This window comes from Lichenostomus cassidix, chromosome 14 (genome assembly GCF_008360975.1).
Source record: "Lichenostomus cassidix isolate B80296 chromosome 14, HeHo_3.0, whole genome shotgun sequence".
Classification (NCBI taxonomy): Eukaryota; Metazoa; Chordata; class Aves; order Passeriformes; family Meliphagidae; genus Lichenostomus; species Lichenostomus cassidix.
This window is the reverse complement of record NC_139495.1, coordinates 6974-13959: the sequence shown is the minus strand read 5'-3', so window position 1 is coordinate 13959 and position 6986 is coordinate 6974. Positions and strand designations below refer to the sequence as shown.

The 6986-nt window shown below is 47.2% G+C and overlaps 1 long non-coding RNA gene and 1 other non-coding gene across 2 annotated transcripts; one reads left to right on the top strand and one right to left on the bottom strand.

Moving 5' to 3' along the window:
• Nucleotides 1-3191: 3191 nt before the first annotated feature.
• On the top strand, nt 3192-4902 carry LOC146430512 (uncharacterized). Its single transcript, XR_014855020.1, has 3 exons — nt 3192-4262; nt 4588-4715; nt 4805-4902. It is a non-coding gene; the product is annotated as an uncharacterized LOC146430512 (long non-coding RNA).
• Nucleotides 4903-5817: 915 nt separating this feature from the next.
• On the bottom strand, nt 5818-6008 carry LOC146430511 (U2 spliceosomal RNA). Its single transcript, XR_014855244.1, has one exon. It is a non-coding gene; the product is annotated as a U2 spliceosomal RNA (small nuclear RNA).
• Between the last annotated feature and the right edge of the window lie 978 nt (nt 6009-6986).

Below are 6986 nucleotides of genomic sequence, written 5' to 3'. Positions count from 1 at the left end.
GTGTGACTTTGAGGAATACATAATTTTTCATGTCCTGTTTGAGACGTAGCCAAAGCATATTCCATAATTGGTAGGCACAGGCTAAAGGCACCTTTTGCACAGATCTTGAAACCATTTTGAAGCTTGTAGCAAAGCCGTTCCCTACCTGTAGGAGTGTAACTTTTATTGCTAACGCACAGTACCCAGTGCATTACGAGTACTTCTACTCAAGGTAAGGAGATTGCTTACATACATATTAAGAGCAAAGCGTACTGAAAAAAAAAGAGGAGAATTGAAAACAGCACTCACCATTGAAGTGGAGTATCATAGAGCTGGAGCCATCATGTCAGTCACTACATGGCCACTAAGAGATCGCTTCCAAGAGTCAGAAGGAAGTTTAGAAGTGCCGTGTAACTCAGGCGGTTTGAATTCCTAGAGAACGGAGAGCAAAGTTTAGAATTGACATAATTGAACGGCCTGTTTCCAGGCCTTATTGCTTTGCTTTGCACATCTTGTTGTAGTGTCCTCTGAGCAAAAAATTTAAATGGGCGGGGAGTCAGGAACCGAAGGGAAAGGCTATGCCTTTTTAAATGGAAACGTAAAAATCAATTTGCCATGTTGAAATAGGACTAGTTTTCTTATTAGAGAAATTAATAGAGTGAAGAGTAAATAGAGGTTATAAAGAGAGGGAGGAAAAGTGTGTGAAATCCCCAAGGCCCTTCCAAATCCCATCACAGAAGATTAAACCGACTGAAGAGATAGGATGTAACAATGTAGTCATTATAATAATGCAACATAGAGATCAGGGGTGTGTGGAAATTTATGCGTATCGCCCGGCACCTCGTTTAGAAGTGCCAGTCCCATTGGAAGCAGAAAGAAAAACATTATCCAAAGAGCGAATCTGGGAATTGCACCAACCCGGTGCCACCATGCGTGTTCATACTCAGACAGCTTGGGTAGATCGTCGTGGTCCATTTAGCGGGGGGTTTGTTTGCAAGGTAAAATAGATGTGGATGGGAAAAAGAAACCGGTGGGTGGGGGAAGAAAGAGGAGCCCTTGTGAGACTACTGTGTCTCAGTTTCAAAGTGTGAGAGTATCACTCCTATCCTAAGGGTTGAAACACTTAATAGCAAGAGGGATTTCTGTTGCATTGTGCACAGTAGCTATGATACTGTGGGTTTAAAGGAGAGGTGAAAACAGAGAGAGAGGGAGCCAAATGATTGCGTTATATATTGTAGAAATTGTTCATTCATGTGAAATGGTGAGCTCCGTCCTCCTGCCAAGATGACGGGGCCCTAGGGTGAGAGACCGCTGGAGCACCAGTTGCCAAAGTTACAGGATCCCAGAGAGTGCATTACAGACTCCATGTGCCAATTTTTCTGTGTGTTCAGACAGACTTTCAGAGCATGGGACATGTTTTCCAAGGAAAGTATTTCAAGAAGCTTTTTTCCTATTATTTATAGCCATACCTGTAAGTTTGTGCAGCTACGGACCAGCATCTTGCAGCCGGATTCTGCCGGAGGAGGCAGATGGAGAAGCAGCAGTTTGGCAGTCCTTCTTGAGCACCGATCATTTCAGGCCTTTAAAGCTGCATTAAAAAAGAGTAGATATCAGATGGGAAGAGCAAGTAGAAAAAGATTAAAACATAACATTATGAGCAAGGGAAGTCCTGCAATGTTTGTGTGGTCCATTTATGATTTTGATGTTCTATCGAGTAAGAAAAGTATCATGATGTGGAGAATGTAGCAAAAGAAATGGCAATGAAAGAGAGGGGATGAAAGCAGAAATCCTGTGGTAAATATTAGGATGTTCTCATTTGGGTTTTTCCCTTACTGTTTATGAATTTTTTGTTGTATGATTTAGGCATCTGAGAGTCCTTGAAAATGTTGAATGAGTACTCTCACCAGATGCGAAGGACACGAGGGTCCTCCAGTGTGCCATTTTTACCGGGTGTTACATGGGCAGTAGTTGCTATGACCACTCTTCTTCTGTGGCCTGCTTCTGCAAGGGTGCAGTACGCTTAATGTTTATTATAATTTCCAAATAATAAGAAGGAATTGTGCTTTTTTCTCTCATACACATAAGAAAAGCAATTGTGTAGAAGAACATGGAGTAATCAAAGAGCAAACCAAAATGTTGTGTGCAAGGATGCTGCATCCTTAAGAGAAGGACAGGAAAGTAGTTTAAGGCAGAGATGTCATTGTATAGCAGAAAGAAGGGGGGGGGGGAGGAGGAGGAGGAGGGAGAAGATGGTGATGAGGAGGGCAAAACAGTTTCAAAGTATAGATATTACTTGAATCGATTTTTAAGAAAAAAAGAGCATAGAAGTGAAATAAAACCTTTCAAACACCTTCCTTCTGCCCCTCTGTTCTCCTTGCTGCAGCAGTGCAGGGCAGTAGGGAACGGGGGTTACGGGCACCTGTTGTTTTCCCACGGGAGCTGGTTGTTTGTAAAGTTGTCCAACGGGAGTGCATCTCCTGATCAACAGATGTGTGCCAAGCGGTGCAGCGTGGGTCATTCTTGCACAGGGTGAAGTTCTTCAAGGACAGGCTCGTTTAGTGTGTGGTTGTCGCACAGGCTGCAGGGGCACAGTTGCTTCACTATTGCAGTCACCATGGGCCACAGAGGAATCTCAGCTCTGGTTCCTGGAGCGCCCGTTATCCCCTTCTCTGGTGACCTCAGTGCCTGGCTGCAGAGTTGTTTGTGTCACGTTTTTCCAGCTTGTTGTTTTCTGTTTGAAGTTAGAAAAGTGCAATGAATTGTTTTGTTTCTTGTGAGATATGATATCACAGAAGTGTTAGCACCATTAGTAAGTGCCCCAGCCTTGAGCAACAGCACATGTGTGTTTGAAAGCAGCAGTGACTGGCTCTGGCAGACAGGTGGAAGCTTGTAGAAAGTTGTTTCAGAAGCACCTGTTGCAGCCTCTTCCCCCCTGCCCCTGCAACAGTAGCCTAGCTTGTCCATGGAAGCCCAACACGGAGAGATACAGGATTGTGACCTGCAAATATGAGTGTTGTATATATAAATGCCTGCCTGCCTGCCTGCCTGCCTGCCTATGAAATATAGCAAGTAATTCTATATATGATTATATGTGCAGCATCAGTTCTTCCAGGAGATCCTCGTTGCCCTGTGTCGGTGGGGTCTGGTGGGGAAAGCACCTGAGAAGTCAAGCTTTAGAGCTTCCTACCCACCAGCTGCATGCTTAGGTCCTGACCACAGGGGAGGGCTTCAGGCCTGCTCAGCAATGCCTGCACATTGCACTTTCACAGTATTATACCATTTCTCATACAGGTGCACCATCCCTGACCCCACCCACATGTCATCCCACTGCAACCACCAATTCTAACACCTTCTAATCTTTCTCACTGCTTTGGAATATTTCCTTATGGCTCCCATCTCCAAGGCTTCTTCACACTTGCCTACAGCAAAGGCTGCCTAACAGTGCATGCACTCCATTCTCTGCAGAGTTCCAATTCCATTCCAGGGATGGTCATCACACAGTCCTCATTCTTCCTCACCCAAACATTCATATCTCACTCCATCCACAAGTTTCCCTCAAGACACATACTTTGCCCTGACATTCAGCCAGCTGATTACATCCAGGCAAAGTTATTATTAAGTCACCTCACCTTCTGGGAGAGGTGTGTATGCACAGAGGCCAAAGCCTGCAGCTGCCCTCCAAGTTGTCCAAGCCTCAGCATGCAGCAGGCCAAGAGGATACCCTTGCAGGAAGCAGGTTTGTACCCACTCTCCCCCAGCTCAGGGGGGAACAGGAGGCCTTTGGCTACATGCTGTCATCTCTGCTCACAGGCCATAATGCTGTGGGCTGCTGACCCATTCAGAATGAACGATTACACAACCAGTACCTCCCAAGTACCCCTTAGAGCATCTTCCTCCCTTATGTGTGACTCAGCTAAGCAGAATAGCACGTGGAACACACACTGAAAGTTACCCACCATATGAGCCGTGCAGCATTTTGTGCCAAGGCTGACATAAACCCTACGAAGCCTCATGCAGTGCCTCACCGAGGGTGCAGGAGAGGAAGGTCAAGACAGTTACCCTTCAGTATTTAAAATGACAGATGTGCTTTCTTTCAGATGACATTGAAAGAACCAGTAAGGTTTCACTTCTTTTTTGTAGGCTACGCGAAAGCCAAATTTCTGTACATGCCTATTCTAGGAGGTGCACTTCACGGCAGCTCTCAGAATGTAGCCGCATGAATCCGGTTTAACGCTGAAGTGTTTTTCAGCAGGCCACGTGTGCGTTACGCAGTCTACACACAGGTAATAACTAAGTTCAGGTATAAAGCTTAACACCTTATTTACTGTCCAGTATTTATGAAAATATTTGGAGAAACGTGTAGCAGTTTTGAGATCGGTATAGCCAAAGTTTGTAATGTAAGAAGTGGTAGCAACATCATCCAAACCTGTATTTTTAAAAGAATTTTAAATGATGGTGTTCTGGATTGAAATTGATACAGACCTTATCTGCAATTTTTTCTATGTATTCCTACAGATTTTACAAGCATGGGCAATCTTATGTAGGGGAAAGTAATTAATGAAGTTTTTCTATTATTTGTATCCGTACCTGGAACTTTGTACGGTATAGAATGGTATTTTCCGGGTGCATTCTGTGACACGACAAGCAAGAGGGAGAAGCAGCACTTCAGGATTTGTTCCCCCGTACTGATAATTGCAGTCCTTCCAATGTGCATTAAAACGAAGAGATATGAGAAGGTAAGAGCAGGAAGAAAAAGAGAAAAAAAAACCCATCCTGAGGTAAGGAACTCCTGCAATTTTTCTGTTGTCCATTTCTTGTTTTTTAGGGAAGGACACGTATCCAGGTGGCCGCAGTGTGTCACAGCAGAAGTAGTGGCCTTTTTGAGTTTCAGCAATAAATAATTTTTCATGTGTTGTATGTGAAGTAGCTGAAGCATGTTCCATAATTACAAAATCACCGGCTAAAACCACCTTTTTGTTAGATGTTGCAAACATTTTCTGTCTCGCAGCAAAGCTGTTTACTACCTTTATGGCCGGCCATTTATTCCCAAGCCACAGTATAGTACCCGGTGCCTTACGAATGCTGCTACCCAAGTGAAGGAGATGACTTAAGTATCTAGTAAGAAGAAAGTATACCAGAAAAAAGAGAATTGAAAGAAGCAGCCACTGTTGATATGGACCATCGTGGCGCTGCAGCCATCACGTCAGTCACAGACAGGCCTGTAAGAGTTTTCTGTAAACAGCGAGAATGAAGCTCAGAAGTGCTGTGGAAGCAGGTGGTTTGACTTGCTAAAGAATAGAAAGATACGTTATGAATTGACATACTTACTCTCGCTCTCTCCACCATTCGGGTATTTCCGGTAGCACCTGCAGAAGCAGACTTGCGCTGTCCCTTTTCACTGTAACCTACTTATTAATCTCCCCGTTATTAGCGCCCTATAACAGAGCCCCTGGGAGAGGCGGGGCTAAGGCACGAGATGTTGCGGGCGCTGAGGCAGAAGGACGGACGGGATCCACAACCTACAGCGCTGCCTTCGCGGCACCTTCGGAAGCGCCACAAACCTTTTGTCACATAATAACGTCTGATATTGCGACAAATATACATAGCAGTTAAGCAACCGCTCTCTCCTTGTGCTTTTTCACTACCGTAATGTCCCCGTGCGGGGTGCGCCGTTCCCGGAGGCACCGCATTGCCGGGAAGATGCACCGGGCGTGAGAGCGAGCTCCGGGATGACAGCGAGCCCCTGCCAGGAACTCGCGGGAGGAATACCCACAGACTTGTGACGTTTAGTGTTTCCGAATGCATTTAGTCTGCGTTTGGCAGTCGAAAGGTCCCCGGTGGGGATGCACCGCTGCCGGAGGCACCGCAATACCGGGACGATGTGCGGAGCCGAGGGAGCAAGCTTTGGACCCAACTCCCGAGCTCAAATACCCGCTTAACATAAAGTCCTCTCACCAAGGACGTACCCAAAACCGAATAAATAACTATAAACACTACACTCGATCTTAGCCAAACGGCCGAGCGGCGATGACAATCTCCTTCCCCCACTCCCGGCGGCACCCCGCTCGACAAACACACACCTCGCTGTCTCCCCCGCGCCGCCCCGCACCTCCTTTCCAGCAATTTAGAGACTCTTTCCCGCTGTGTTCCCGCACTGCCAGCACATGTTTCTGAAGCACTGACCCGAAATCACGGCGGTGCTCTGGTTCTCTAATATGCATCACCCCGCCGCTCCGGCCGGCCGCGCGGGAAGCTCGTGAGGCGCTGGGGGCTCCGGGAGAGGCGGAAAGGCTCGGGAGCTGCAGGAGATTTTTCATGGATTCTCGGCGCGGCCAGCGGGACCAGACAAGCCGGCAGATGCACGGCGAAGGTGCCGCGCTCGGGCTTTTGGCCGCTCGGACCATGCGGTTGGATTTGCCGAGCCGGGGCTGAGAGGAGCTGCGGGGATTTGTGTGGGGAAAAATGGAAAAAAGGTCTTTTTTCGGGGGATGAGGAAAGGCTTGAAACCCCATTTCCCCCCGCGCCCCCCGCGCACCGAGGCCTAAACTCTGCAAATCCCCCAATAAAGCTCTCAAGATGCCATTCGCGCCGCTACGGATTCGAATTTGCCTCACCAATCTTCATCCGCCATGATGCCGCCGATCGCTGCGCGCAGTGATCTAATTTGCATGGCCGGACCTCTTTTCCCAAAACGCCATTCATGCGGGATTATGCTTTAATTTGCATGACCCCGCCCCTTTACCGAGACGGCAATTCGCGCCGCGTTTCGGCTAGTTTGCATAACTCCGCCCATTTTCCCCAAGAGGCCATTAGCGCATGAGGTAATCTAAATTACCATAACCCCGCCCCTTTCTCCCAAGATGCCGTTCGAGCATGAGGTAATCCAAATTAGAATAGCCCCGCCCCTTTCTCCCAAGATGCCGTTCGAGCATGAGGTAATCTAAATTAGCATAACCCCGCCCCTTTCTCCCAAGATGCCGTTCGAGCATGAGGTAATCCAAATTAGA